Source organism: Aythya fuligula, chromosome 2 (genome assembly GCF_009819795.1).
Source record: "Aythya fuligula isolate bAytFul2 chromosome 2, bAytFul2.pri, whole genome shotgun sequence".
Lineage (NCBI taxonomy): Eukaryota > Metazoa > Chordata > Aves > Anseriformes > Anatidae > Aythya > Aythya fuligula.
The window spans coordinates 60,317,045-60,332,557 of record NC_045560.1 but is presented as its reverse complement, the minus strand read 5'-3'; the positions used below and the strand labels follow the sequence as shown (position 1 = coordinate 60,332,557).

Sequence of the window (15,513 nt, the reverse complement as noted above, 5' to 3'; positions counted from 1 at the left end):
TTACTTTTAACACTTGTTCTTGCTGTTAGGCTTAAATAGTATTTTATTTTTGGAGTGTTGCATTCACTACTGTTTCCAAAGTTTATAAGGGAAACAATTTTGTCAAAAATTAAAAAGGATGACTATAGACAATGAGAAGCAATTTGTGTGCATGGGCAGAAGCATGGTGTGTGTAAATCTACTTCAAAGTATAGAGTTCCTGGGAGGGGCGTGTGTGTGTGTTTTGTTTGTTTGTTTTAATGAAGCAAATTTTCTTTTAGCAGAGACTCCCAGGGTCTCAAAACAAGGAAGAATGAAATAAAATTTGCTGGAAATGCAAGCAAGTTCTCTTCCCATTCAAACAGAGCAAAAAATCAAATTCTTCTACATTTTTCTACTGTTTATGGCTTATTATGTCCAATGATATTAACATTATCTTCATGATTTTCAACACAAAATGAGAATGAAAAAATTTAAGGCTGTATGAGAAATTGGTAGAGCTAATGCTTATTTAAAACTTTTACTGTTTCATATTTGCCTCCTTCCCTCTCCTTCTCTCCCCCTTAGTTAATTCTGAAGTGGATTGTCATACTAGGTAATAAATATACTGCAATATGTCAGCAGAAGGGCTATTCATGTGATAGTAATCTCAAAAGTAATTGGATATTGCTACACTTCACACTCTGTTAACTACAACAAATGCATTCTGTTATTAAATCAAAGCATTATCAGTACATTTTAACATTGAAGGCTTACATGTAGGAGCAATTAGGCTTTACCTTTCTAGTCAAACACCCCCAAAAACTTTATAGGATACTGTTAGAGGGATAAAACATATCGGGGAGTGATATTTTGTTTGTTCTCCCAAGGCGAAAAAAACAAACTTTCAATTTTCACAGGAAAAGCAAAAAACAAACACATAAAAAAATCACCTCCTCCCTTCCCTTCTCCCTCCCCTCCATCCCCCCCCCCAAAAAAAAAAAAAAAAAAAAAAAAAGTAACTGATGCCATGAATAAACACATCAGCAGTCCAAGTATAAAAACATATATAAACACAGTCCCAGTCCTGGCATATTCTGATTCAGACCATTTGCCTCTCAACCCCAACCAGCTTGGAGCCACAAAAACTAGGGTGAACAAAGGTGCAGAGATCACAGCCACAGTGGAAACCAGGAATAAAGATGATCACAAAGGTGATGCAACACTACCCATGTAACTGACATGTGAAACTTCAGGGAAGTTTTGACATATTTACAGCAGAAAGACAGAAAGAATGACATCTGAGAGGGAGGGAAAGAAAAAGAAGAAAAAGAAAAAAAAAAAAAAAAGAAAAAGAAAGGCTTTTCTTGCCTGTCGCTATGTTTTAACTTTTCATTCCCCTGGCTCAGTTGGGCATTCTGGGTTGCATTTAATTCCCAAAGATCTCGTGTCCTCTCATCACTGATCTCTTCATAAAATATTAAAAAAGTATCACAGATGGCTTTACAGAGGAATCATTTAATTTAACATTTCAAATCATCACAGGACTTCACATTGCTCCCTGTCACCAATGAGCCTGCCCCCAGCTGCAGCATGGCTTTGATCTGCACCAGGCTTTCTCTCTGAAAATCCAACATTTCCTTTACAAAGAGCCAGCTGCCAGGTAAGCCTCCTCGCCAAGGCAATTCATTCGAGTTGTGTTCACAGGAACAAGTGCAGGCACATTAATTAGAGTCAGAAAGATCCATAACACAAGTAACAAAACAGGGCAAAAAAAGTTGTCATGAAAAACTCTTTCCTCTTTCCTGAGATATTAATGGCACACATCCATGTCTCCAGATGCATGCTCAGGTTCAGAAGGGAGCAACTCTTATAGCACCTCAACTTTTTTCTTGTTTGTTTTTTAATCCTATCTGCTACTTTTAAATTCTCTTCATGTATTTTTCTTAACTGAGACTAAGAGAATCACAGAATTTCTAGGTTGGAAGAGACCTCAAGGTCATCGAGTCCAACCTCCAACCTAACACTAACAGCCCTCCACTAAACCATATCCCTAAGCTCTACATCTAAGCGTCTTTTGAACACTTCCAGGGATGGTGACTCCACCACTTCCCTGGGCAGCCTGTTCCAATGCCTAACAACCCTTTCAGTGAAGAAGTTCTTCCTAACATCTAACCTAAAACTCCCCTGGCTCAACTTAAGCCCATTCCCCCTCATCCTGTCACCAGGCACGTGGGAGAACAGGCCAACCCCCACCTCGCTACAGCCTCCCTTGAGGTACCTAAAAAGAGCGATAAGGTCACCCCTGAGCCTCCTCTTCTCCAGGCTGAACAAGCCCAGCTCCCTCAGCCGCTCCTCGTAGGACTTGTTCTCCAGGCCCCTCACCAGCTTCACAGCCCTTCTCTGCACCCGCTCAAGCACCTCGATGTCCTTCTTGTAGCGAGGGGCCCAAAACTGAACACAGTACTCGAGGTGCGGCCTCACCAGAGCTGAGTACAGGGGGACGATCACCTCCCTAGCCCTGCTGGTCACGCTGTTCCTGATACAAGCCAGGATGCCGTTGGCCTTCTTGGCCACCTGAGCACACTGCTGGCTCATATTTAGCCGACTATCCACCATCACTCCCAGGTCCTTCTCTGCCTGGCAGCTTTCCAACCATTCCTCTCCCAGTCTGTAGCTCTGCTTGGGGTTATTGCGCCCCAGGTGCAGGACCCGGCACTTGGCCTTGTTGAACTTCATGCAGTTGACCTCAGCCCATCGGTGCAGCCTATCCAGATCCTCCTGCAGAGCTTTCCTACCCTCAAGCAGATCGACACACGCACCTAACTTGGTGTCATCTGTGAACTTACTGAGGGTGCACTCGATGCCCTCGTCCAGATCATCGATGAAGATATTAAAGAGGACCGGCCCCAGCACCGAGCCCTGGGGGACACCACTAGTGACTGGCCTCCAACTGGACTTGGCTCCATTCACCACGACTCTTTGGGCCCGGCTATCCAGCCAGTTTCTAACCCAACGAAGCGTGCGCCAGTCCAAGCCAAGAGCAGCCAGTTTCTTGAGGAGAATGCTGTGAGAGACGGTGTCAAAAGCCTTGCTGAAGTCAAGGTAGACCACATCCACAGCCTTTCCCTCATCCACCCAGCGCGTCACTCTGTCATAGAAGGAGATCAGGTTCGTCAGGCATGACCTGCCTTTCATAAAGCCATGCTGACTGGGCCTGATCGCCTGCTTCCCCTGCAAGTGTTGCGTGATGACTCTCAGGAGGATCTGCTCCATGAGCTTCCCTGGCACTGAGGTCAAACTGACAGGCCTGTAGTTTCCCGGGTCTGCCCTCCGGCCCTTCTTGTAGATGGGCGTCACGTTTGCTAGCCGCCAGTCGATTGGGACCTCCCCTGATAGCCAGGACTGTTGATAAATGATGGATAGTGGCTTGGCCAGCTCCTCTGCCAGTTCCCTCAGTACCCTTGGGTGGATCCCATCCGGCCCCATCGACTTGTGCACATCTAAGTGCCGTAGCAGGTCACCAACCAGTTCTTCATGGATAATGAGGGCCACATCCTGCTCCCCATCCCCTTCCACCAGCTCAGGGTACTGAGTATCCAGAGAACATCCGGTATTGCCGCTAAAGACTGAGGCAAAGAAGGCATTGAGCACCTCCGCCTTTTCCTCATCTCTTGTAACTAAGTTTCCCCCCGCATCCAGTAAAGGATGGAGATTCTCCTTAGTCCTCCTTTTTGTGTTGATGTATTTATAGAAACGTTTTTTGTTATCTTTAACGGCAGTAGCCAGATTGAGCTCCAGATGAGCTTTGGCCTTCCTAATTTTGTCCCTGCACAGCCTCGCTACTTCTTTAAAGTCCTCCTTAGTGGCCTGCCCACTTTTTCAAAGCTTATAAACCCTCTTTTTCCTACTAAGATCAAGCCAATTCTCTGTTGAGCCAGGCCGGTCTTCTTCCCCGCCAGCTCGTCTTTGGGCACGTGGGGACAGACCGTTCCTGCGCCATTAAGACTTCCCTCTTGAAGAGCGCCCAGCCTTCCTGGACCCCTCTGCCCTTCAGAACCACCTCCCAAGGGACTCCACCAACTAGTGTCCTGAGCAGCTCAAAGTCAGCCCTCCGAAAGTCCAATACAGCGGTTTTACTGGTCCCCTTCCTGGCCTCGCCAAGAATAGTGAACTCCACCATTGCGTGGTCACTCTGCCCAAGACAGCTCCCGACAATCACATCCTCCACCAGTCCTTCTCTGTTTGTGAAGAGAAGGTCTAGCGGGGCACCACCCCTGGTAGGTTCACTAACCAGCTGCGTCAGGAAGCTATCTTCCACGCTCTCTGTCAGCTGCCTGTAGAATTCCTCATCCGTCTCCTCATCCTGGTTCGGTGGTCTATAGTAGACCCCAACCAGGACACTAGCCTTGTTGTCCCTGCCGATCCTAACCCAAAGGGACTCGACCTTGTCATTCCCAACCTCGAGTTCTACAACCTCGAAAGACTCTCTAATATAGAGAGCCACACCACCACCCCTTCTATGCTGCCTGTCCCTTCTATAGAGCTTATAGCCAGGCATTGCAGCACTCCAGTCATGAGACTGGTCCCACCACGTCTCCGTGATGGCAACCAAGTCGTAGCCTGCCTGCCGCACGATGGCTTCCAGCTCCTCCTGTTTGTTACCCATGCTGCGTGCATTGGTGTAGATGCACTTCAGCTGGGCCATTGCCTTATCCTCCAGCCTTGCCATTGTTCCCCCCTGCACAGCCCCAACAATCCTAGCCTCAGCCCCATCCCCCTTCCTACCTAGTTTAAAGCCCTCTCAATGAGCCCTGCCAGCTCCTGGCCCAGGATCCTTTTTCCCCTAAAAGATAGGGACCCGTCTGCGGCCATCAGGCCAGGTGCTGAGTAAAGTGCCCCATGATCAAAAAAAACAAGATTTCTGCGTTGGCACCAGCCCCGGAGCCACGTGTTTAACAGGTGGGCTTTCCGTGTCCTCTCTGAACCCCTCCCTGCCACCATAGGGATGGACGAAAACACCACCTGCACTCCCGCTCCATCCACTAACCGACCCAGTCCCCTAAAGTCCCTTTTGATAGCCTTGAGGCTTCTCTCTTCGATGTTATCACTGCCCGCCTGGACTATCAAAAGGGGGTAATAGTCAGAGGGGCGTACCAGGTTAGGAAGCTTCCTGGCAATGTCCCTGACCCTGGCCCCAGGGAGGCAGCAGACTTCCCTACGGGTAGGGTCAGGCCGACAAATAGGGCCCTCTGTTCCCCTAAGAATCGAGTCTCCAACAACAATAACCCTCCTGTCTTTCTTGGTGGAGGCAGTCCTGAGGCGCGGAGTCGACCTCCTCGCCCCAGGCATCCTCCTGGGAACATTTGCTACCTCTTCCTCACACACCGGCCTCTCAATCTCTAGGGCCTCAAACCTGTTGTGTAAGGGCACCTGGGAAGGTGGGGCCGGAAGGGGAGAGCATCGCCTGCGATGTCGAGCAGGGACCTGTTTCCATTCCTCCTCAGCTCCCAGATCCCCTCCCTCTGCCCGACAGGGACAGGGCGGGGGGTCCGCCCCCATTTGAGGAGTCTCACCTCGGCACCTCCCCTTGAGGCCCTGCAGGGAGTTACTCCACAAGTCTATCTCCCGCTCACACTCCCTGATGGCCCTCAACCTCTCCACCTCCTCCTTGAGCTCCGCCACCATGTGGACCAGATCATCCACCTGCTCGCACCTCACGCACACAGTTTCTCTGCCTCCCGCCGATGGCAGCAACAGGCTCAGACACTCCTTGCATCCGGTGACCTGAACTGCGGCATTTTTTAACGGGTAGTCGGTCTGCGTGTGTACCGACTTTCTGGAGAGCGCGCCGTGCCTGGTGGCGACCATTATCGCCTAGTTACGGCTGTTGTTAACGAGGCAGTGTTTGAACTTGTCTTCTGTGAATGACAACTCTAATTTTAATTCAGGGTTAAAAACATACAATGACAGCTTCCCAGCCTTCCTAATCCTAACCCAAACCAGAATGTAAATGCTCACTACAGGTGTATCACACATTTGGAACTCAAAATACTGGCCAGTGGCTTGGTATTAGCTGACGATACTTGTGATCCTTGCCCTCACTGTATTGCCCATGCAATACACACAGACAACTAGGGCTCACTCGCTGTTTTCCTAAATGCAATCCTAACCCTAACACTAACCCCATGATCCCATAGAGAGACAGCTGAGCAGACTGAAGCTGGAATAAGCCATTCCTCAGAGGTCTCTTTAGCTCCTATCCTTCACCTAGCCACATCGACCACTGAATGAATAGCACAGCCTTTTACAACCAACCCTTTCCTGACTGTAATTATAACTTACCAATAATCAGAGAGGACACAAGACTGAGGGCAAGTCTCAAACTGATCTCTGCTGAAACTTTCAGCACTTATTTGTGCAGTTCTGTCTTAAAGTAGAAGTCAAAAGTCTATAGTTTGTAGTTCAGTTATTATTATGACCCAGATTGGTCACGTATTTATATGTTGTCTTTGGACAGAGTGAAGGCTAGATGAAGGCTTATCTACAATACACATGGATTCTTCTAACTCCAAGCTCCCTGTGGACAGGCTGAAATAAATTTCAGACGCATCTTTCATCTTGTTATATGGAGATCTTGCATCAAAATTAGAGTTAGGGTCTAGGTTAGGGCTAGGGCTATGGCTACGAAAAGCAAAGTAGACAGCTCCGGGTTAGTAGTAAATACCCAGCACCCTGAAAAATTAGGATATGGCATGGACCTAACACTTTATTTGTTTCCTACGTGATCACCTCTTTCATCAGCCTACTAGCATTAGGCTTATATATTGGTCAAGAGAAAGCTGGTTTAAGTGTTCAGGTCACCAGAATGCATCCGATGGTCCTAAAAGGTAAAAGGAAGGCTGTGCACAGGAGCAGCAAGTGCCTAACCTCTGTCTGAAGCCTTAGTTCAACCACCCTTCTATACAAGGATTAGATTTAGTAACAGGAATAGCTCAGTTTATTGGTGGCCCTTGAGGACAGGAGAAGGGCGAGTAAATAGTGCTTTACAACAGCACTGAAGTGCTCTACAATGTGCCAAAGAAAGGAGATCTGGACAGTTAAGTAGCTAATATTTTATTTTAGCTCTGTGTGGTCACTTACCCATATTGTGGATTTGGATTCAGGCATTAAGAAAAGGAAAGGCAAATGAAGCAAAGCTATTGCTGAGCATCTCATGGCCCATAGAGCTAGAATACATCCTGGACTCAAAGAGGGCAGGTAGCTAGTATATATATATAATATATAATATCATAATATCATAACATAATTAATGATATGATAATATAACAATATAATAATATAATAATATATATTCTTAGCATCCCCACACAGAGAAATAATGTTTGGGATTAGGTTTAGGAACATCCATCAATGTGTATGAACAGCCTATACCATTTAAATTTTTATTTAAATTACATAGAAAAAATGATGAAGCAGACATAGAATGTAGAATGCATTCAAGAAACATTCTAAAGTCATGTACTCTGTAGTTTTCTGAAGACAGCAAAAAATATTTGGTGAACATGTTCACCCTACCCAAAAAAAAAAAAAAAAAGGCAAAAAAACTACCCTATATTTCATTTAATTAGCCTAAATCAACTACCAGTATGTGTTCTGTTAAAATAACATTAAAAAAATAATAATCACTTGAAACAGATTTTTTTTTTTTCTGATTTAACTGTGATCTCCAAATGTGATACTGTACAGTCTGCTTAATGCACTGAATTATGCTAAGGATCTAAAACAAATACCAGTATTGAACCAGCTTGCTGCTAAAAATATATAAACTAAATAATTAAGTCCAGTTATTAAGAGAATGAAGTAAAAGCTAAATTTGATCTGATGGTAAACCTCAATTCTGTTGAGTGAATACATGTACAGATAAACTGTCTGTCTGGTAATGCAGTACTGAGATAAATGACAGATTTGACCCAAACATAAAATTTGGGGAAGGACATCAAGCACTGTCTGATATCGTTCATAAATGTCATATTTCCATTTGGGGATGTTGCATTTTCAATAACCATTTTGAAGGACATAAGACTGAGCACTTCCTATTTTAAGTCATTTAAGCACTTTCATTTACCAAAAATAATACATTTCAGATAAGTGTGGATTTTAACTGTTAGGAAGAAAGAGTCAATAATTTGCTTATCTTGAATTAAAATGATCAATTGTACAATTACTATGAAGTTAAGTGTCTGCAATATACCAAAGAAAGGAAATTAATATAATAGAAACAAAACGAAAGAAATAAGATTGAGTAAGCTTGGTTATATTGAAAACTTATGTCTTGTGGTAAGGATGACAGTGTTATAATAGTGGTTGAGGCAGTGACCAGGATGGGCCTATCCATCTTTCCCTAAAATAGTTTCCCAAACTATGGTAATTCAAGGGAAAAAAAAATAAAATGATAATAATAATAAAAAAAAAAAAGAGAGAGAGAGAAAGAAACTGATTCTCCGATCTAAATCACAGAAAACCGCGAGTTGCCTCAGGAGCAGCTCAGCTCCCTGCACATCAGTAGCAGAATGAACAGGAACCACTAGTAGCCTCATCAGACACCCCCACATACATCACCCCCAGTTATACATACATATTCTTAAAGAATAACAAACGCAACCAAAATCACTCAAGGCAGGAAGACAGGATTGCTCAGAGAGGAATACCCAGGGCGAAACTTTATCATAAATTCACAAAGACTTAACACATTGAAATCTAACCTACCACAGGAAGCATTAATTAAGGCTATTACAGAGTAATTCCAGGATGAAGAGCAAAACAAACACTTTTGAGAGTCAAAAACCATTGCCATGAAGTCACTACCTTAAATCTTTAGAGAACAGCAAAGTGCTCAGGACCTTAGCAGATGCAAACTCATGCACCTACTACATTGTTCTACAACACTTTTTAAAATAAAACCATTTTTTTCTTCTACAACCTGTAAAAGAAAAACTCAGAATGCAAAAATAATTTATGCAGATTCCCAAAGTAGTTTCAGGACGGTAATTCTGGGCAGAAATTGATTAAAATGAAAACAGACCATTCAGAAGAAACCATATGAGAGTCACCTATGTGTAGATTGTCATAACGATTTCAGCATATGCTCAGAAAGCTGAAAAAAGTATTTGCTCAATATAAAATACAAGATTTGAAAGAAGTGTCTTATGAGGCACATGACAAGAACACTTATCTGAAAAATAAAAGAGAAAAAAAACCAAATACAGTAGGATAAGTTCAAAGTAAGTGTTAATATATTTCAACTTACCCAGCCACAAAATAGTATATGACAAGTCATAAGGAGAAAATACAGAATCATGGAATGGTTTGGGTTGGAAGGGACCTAAAAGATCACCCGTTTCCACAAACCCCTGCCACTAGACCAGGTTGCCCAGGGTCCCATCCAGCCTGGCCTTGAACCTCCTGGTTCCTGGGTGTGAGCATCCACAGCTTATCTGGGCAGCCTGTGTCTGTGCCTCATTACCCTTACAGTAAATAATTTCTTCCTAATATCTAATCTAAATCTCCCCTCTTTTAGTTAAAACCATTCCCCCTTGTCCTATCACTATACTCCCTGACAGAGTTCCTTCCCAGCTTTCTTGTAGGCCCCCTTTAGGTACTGGAAGGCTGCTCTAAGGCCTCCCTGTAGACTTCTCTTCTCGAGGCTGAACAACCCCAACTGTCTTGGCCTATCTCCAGCCAATGAGAGGTTCTCCAGCCCCCTAAGCATCCTCATGGGCCTGGACTCACTTCAACAGGTCATGTCCTTCTTATGTTGGGGGCCCCAGAGCTGAACCCCAGCTTACCACAGCCTGACAGGAATTTCAGATGGAACCAAACAGGAAACAAACAGAAAATGAACACACATCTCCAAATTTAAAATGTTAAGACAAAATTTTTTCACATGATGGGATGATATATAAAGCATTCAATGTCATAAAAATGTTAAAAAAAAAGTGTCAAATTAAAAAAGCTAAGCACGATCCATGATACCCAGCTGGTATTTGGGAAGTGTAGGAACAAAGTTGAAGAAACCCTGTTTGTTCCAGAAATAAAAGCTAGCTTGGAAGACAACATATCAAAGTATGAAGTCTGGAACAGAACTAATGCAAAACATATCCACTGACTCTCACTCGAGTGTTAGAGCAGGGTGTTAAACCCAAGAAACTGAACAAATACTCAAGACCTGCCGAAGCCACATGAGATTCCCACCTCCTCACCATTAGCACATGGGTAGCTGAAGCAAAACCAGAGAGGGAATTAGTACAAGGATGCTCCTCAGTTATTCCCCTGCAAAGGGGGGCAAAGGAAGAATGTGAATTGGATTACAGATATCTGAGTGTTAAACTGATGTACCTAAACATCAGTCCAACTAATGAAAAGTCTTCTCTCCAAAGAGGTCACATTCATATTTAACTACTCAAAATCTCTTGGGGTGGCATTAAAAAAAAAAGAAAAAAAAATGTATATCTTATTTTATCATGATGTCAAAGTCTGGAGACTTATTCTGCCTCCATTTCACACCAGCAGACACATCAAAAGATGGTCAGAAAAAGAAGACGGGCAGAGATAAGTTTTAAGACTATCACATAATAACATAAAACTATGCACAATGTATTTCACAGGTATTAGATGGAATTTTCTAATTAGCAAATAAATAAATCAAAGATTCCTTAGAAACTTGTTAATTTTTTTTTTCCAGTCCTATTCTTCATGGTCTATCAGATTTTTTTAAGCAAAATTAGCATTATATACAAGAAATATGAAGTATTGTATTTATTTCTGCAGAAATTAATTTACACAGAATATGAGTTAAAGTCTCAGGGTATCTGTGCAAAGTGATTATTATTATCTGAGCTATGGAAACTGAGTTACAAGGTAGGCATTTCACAAATTAGTTTTTTGTTTGTTTGTTTGTTTTATCTAGCCAGAAACCATACCATATATAACATTATCAGGATTTAGTAAAATAAGGAGATCAGCAACCACACATACCCAGTAAGTATAAATTAACATTTTAGCACTGAGTAAAAATAAAGATTTCTGAATTAACAGAGTATTGCTCAGTTACAATTCTGCTGAGATTTTGGTCTCACTATGGCCCCTGTGTAACAGGCTCCATCACTCCTCTTTTCCAAGAGGTGGACTGAATTTCATACTTTCTGCACTGTACAGCTGTAAATTTTCCAATATCTATGGCTCACCTTTGTAAAACTGCTTTTCCACCCTTGCAATCCAGCAGAAACAACAGCTGAGAGTGACCAATATTTGTGCAAGCCTCAGTTTTTGTTAATATTTACTCAACTTTTGTGATAAAGTCCCTTTGTTATTGAGAGAATATCAAAAGCTCAAAAACCTGTTTTAAACAGAACACTGGGCATTTTACTATGACTAGTACAGAAAACATAGAAAGATGCTACAATAAAGATATTGACTGATAAGCAGTTGCTTCATGTGGTGCTGGTTTATAGCAAAACCAGTCCAGGCATCCCGAGACCTGCTGCTGAACACGGGAGCCAAGCCAGGAAGGGTGATGCTCCAGGCTGTTTTTGAAGTCTCAAGAAGATCCAATGGTAGCAATGATCATTAACAAAACATGCCTGAAGTCATTAAGGAGCAAACAATGACTCTCCAACCTAAAACACAAATGACTTTCCTCATTTATTTAGTTATTTAATTAGAAATAACTGTGGTGGAGATGGCCAATAAATTTACAATATCTCGGTAAGACAAAGAAGCAAACAGAAGATTTCCAAAACACCCATGCTCTCATCCTCCTCTGACCACTCTTTTTCCTCATCTTGAACACCTGCAGCTTGGATCATTTCCATTACTGATCTTAAGATATTATTAAACTTAGCTCAAGTTTCCAGGTCAACACTAGCTAATCTGTAGTTATCACTCCGTTTTGTTGTGCACACTTTCAGTATTAATGATATAGAAAATTCCTGATCATTCAACAAATTGCAGTCAATCCTCATTGCTACACAATGTATCTTCTATCTCTATTATTGCACTTCCATTTGGTCCTCAGCCTCCCGTTCAGCTCTTATCTTATATTGGCACAATAATCCTTATTTGCCCACCATTTACAGTTGAATTTCATTGCTGAAGTCTGCCACCATAGATTATATACAAGGAGAAAATGTTCAAAGCAAACTTTAATTTGGGAACTTATGTTTAATGGAGGACTGCAAGTTCACAAACACTGCCTTAATATGTCAGAGGTGGTATCTCCTGTACAGGGTCACAAGGAAATAAAATTCATACCTTGGACTGCATTAATGCACAAAATATGTTCCAAGTGATGGAAGATGGTAGCTGCTATGAACCAAGTGCATCCTCTAGGATGCAAGAGCATAAAAACTACTTTACAGGTCAGACTGTGTCTATTTGATCTACCAGCCTCTCCCCAAGAGAAGATGCCAAGGGGAGCTACAAGGCAAGTATGCAGTGGCACTTCTCCAGAACTCCCTCCCAGACTCTAACAAACTGCATTTCAATGATTTCTCAATGTGGCATTGTCATATTTTAAATTCACGATGGATTTTTCTCATTGATGGACAGTCCTGTTATTGCTGAGCTCAGGTGAGGTACTTGCTGTTTCAAGAAGCATGAAGGTTCACTTTTCTCATGGATGCTTTTCTTTTGTTAATTTAATGTCAGCTTTTTTTGCTCGCACTTCGAGTGTTGTAAAATACCACAATGCATGGGAACAGTTATGTAACAAATGAGAACAGAGCTAAACAATAGTCAGACAAGCATAAAATCCTATGGTAAGATATGTTCTCTTAATCAAAATTGAAAGAGAGAAATGTGCTCTTTCTACGCAGTCTAAATGACAAATATGAACATTATGCTATGAGAGATGATTATAATAACCTTTCTTCAAATTACAGAATCTAATTGTACATCATGGCCCAGATGATGTTAAAATGCTCTAGAGAGATCCACAAAATAAACAACATTATGATTCCTCTCACAATGAAGCCACAAACTCCTACATTAGTCCTTGGTCATTTGGTTAAAGCCAGAAAGTACATTAGAGAGACTACTGACTTGCACGTTGCAGAGCAGCACAATGCTAGACCATTACTCACCCTTCCCTTGTAACATCCAGAAAATTTTCTCTACTGTAAATTGGCACACTTGAAAAATTTAACATAATAACAGTTGGCTATTGTTCCGCTTAAGTGTGATTTTAAGAGGTCCAGCCGTAAAGCTTAGCTGGCCAGTAGAATTTATGGAGAATTTAAGGAGACTTGAGGATGAACCTGGAGTTCATGAGGTCTTGTTTTGCTGGTGAGAAGAGAATGGATGCTAACAGCTGTGGCAACGTATTGGTAGGGACTTCTCCTGCTTGTCTCTGACAGCTTGCATGGAGTTTAATGCTACAGCCCTCTCACCTGGTAGGGTGGCTCATTGGTCTCTGCATGTATTCTGAAGGGTGCTTATCCTCACTGAAAGTGAAAGCCTAGCACAGCTTCAAAGAACCGCAGTGTACTTCAAAAAAATAAACTACAGAGAGGCAAGCTATTTTCACCAGTCTGCTCTGTGTGATTAGCCTGTATATAATAGGGAAGGGCATCCAGATAGGTGATTTGAAAGGGATGCATTTTAAAGAGGAAAACAAAGTAGAGAGAAAGGAGAAACAACATAGACCAAGCTCAAGCTTGAAGGGAGGAAAAAACAAGTGGGAAACCAAAGAATAAAAAGGAAGAAAAATTAGTAAGATAATAAGGACCAACCTAAAAGCAAAGAATCAGCTTTGAGAAACTGAGTTTGATTCATTTGTCTGCCCATAGGCAATTCAGATGGCACAGGATCCCTCAAACACCACTGTGCAGGTGGCAAACATGACATGTGGAGGTTTCTCCTGGAACAGCAGCTTGAGGTAAGGCAGGACATGACTCCAACAGCCTATGTGTGGGCAGCAGAACTGAGCTATTAATATCGTAGCACTATTTACAATCCTCACATACTTTTGAGTATTATTTTTCCTCACAAAGTCTATTAATGCACTACTACCTCCTTTTTTTTTCACTTTACCATTGAGGAAACAAGCTACAGTAAAGACAAGTAACTTCTGTGCCAACTTCAGAAGTTAATCACAAGCAGGGTACCAGATCTGATTTTTCTACACTCATGTCTTAATCTCTAGGCCATCCTTCTGTAAAAAGGAGATGCAGCATACAGAAATCTGCTGTGTACAGATTGTTTGCATTAGTGTTATACAGAACAAAAGAGAAAGAGTGAACAAAAAGGCATCTTAAAGATTGGAAAGACAATCCGTTTGCCCTTTTCTAGCTAGTGATGATCTCTTATTTCTTAAAATGATTGATTACTTCTTTTCATTGAAGAGCAGCTAAATTTAACTGCCAGCACAATTAGCAGTAACATCCTTGGATGAATTTCTGTCCTTTACTGCATCCCAAATAAATCAAAAAACTACTCTGCTGAATTAATAAAAATTCCTGTCATTTGCTATTGCTTCTGCCTAAACTTACTCATTTGCCTGGAAAGTACTTGGAGCAGAGTGTCTCAGCCTTGTAGAAACTGGCTGTGCACCCAAGCTTGGTTACGCTCTACTCATCACTTTTTATTTACCTCTTTCTAACTAGCTCCTCCACCTCCCTACTCCCTTTTGGTTTATCTTCTACACTTTCTATTGAGCAGATACTTTCCATAATACCACTCCCTACAAAATATACTAATGAGAAATAGATTATTTTCTACCCTGATAACAACTCACTTAGCCCATATTATAATTTTATTTATCCAATCTTCTCTTCATTTTTTTGCCCTATTTGGGCTGCAAGCTCTTCAAAGCAGAAACCATCTAATCCTTTATCCATTTACAGTACTGAAGGCAAGGGGACCATCATCTTGATTTGCTTGAAGATCCTACTCAAAAAGCTGTGATTTGTGATTAATAATAACTTCATTTCTTATGTTTAAATTAACCTAGTGACCAGCTAGTTCCTTTGCTAATTACTTGCTACTCCTAGTACTTCAAAGCTATGGGGAAAAGAAAACTAAAGCAGCTGTTCAAAACACTTGATCACCACATTTTCAAATCATAAAAAGAGGCAGAAAACCAGTTATAAAATAATTACTATTCAAAAAAAAAAAATCCAAATTGGATTTGAGCAATTATCAAAAAATAGTAGATTGCATATATACTTATTTTCAAAACTAATCTCTGACTCCTGTAAATAGAACATTGAAGTCAACTAGTGACATTTAAGATAAAAATCTTTCAAGCTGGAAACAGCCTCTATACAATAAACAAACCTGTCTCCTGCACAATAAGACCACTAAAGATCATCCTTGCACACAAGGAACCTAATTAATTTATCCTACTGTAGTCCTCAGCAGTGATACCTGACAGGCCTTCTGTTATCTCTAAATTAACCAAGTTTTTCCTTGGCCGAGAAGAAAGATAAAACTAATTTATCTGTGGATAGCATAGTTTTACTATCTTAATTAAACATTTAAATTCTACCTGGAAAA

The 15,513-nt window shown here is 41.8% G+C and overlaps 1 protein-coding gene across 3 annotated transcripts in view; it reads right to left on the bottom strand.

The window, feature by feature from the left end:
- The window catches only part of AMPH (amphiphysin), a 133,327-nt gene that overhangs the window by 76,169 nt on the left and 41,645 nt on the right, over positions 1-15,513 (bottom strand). The gene's annotated exons all lie outside the window — the stretch shown is intronic.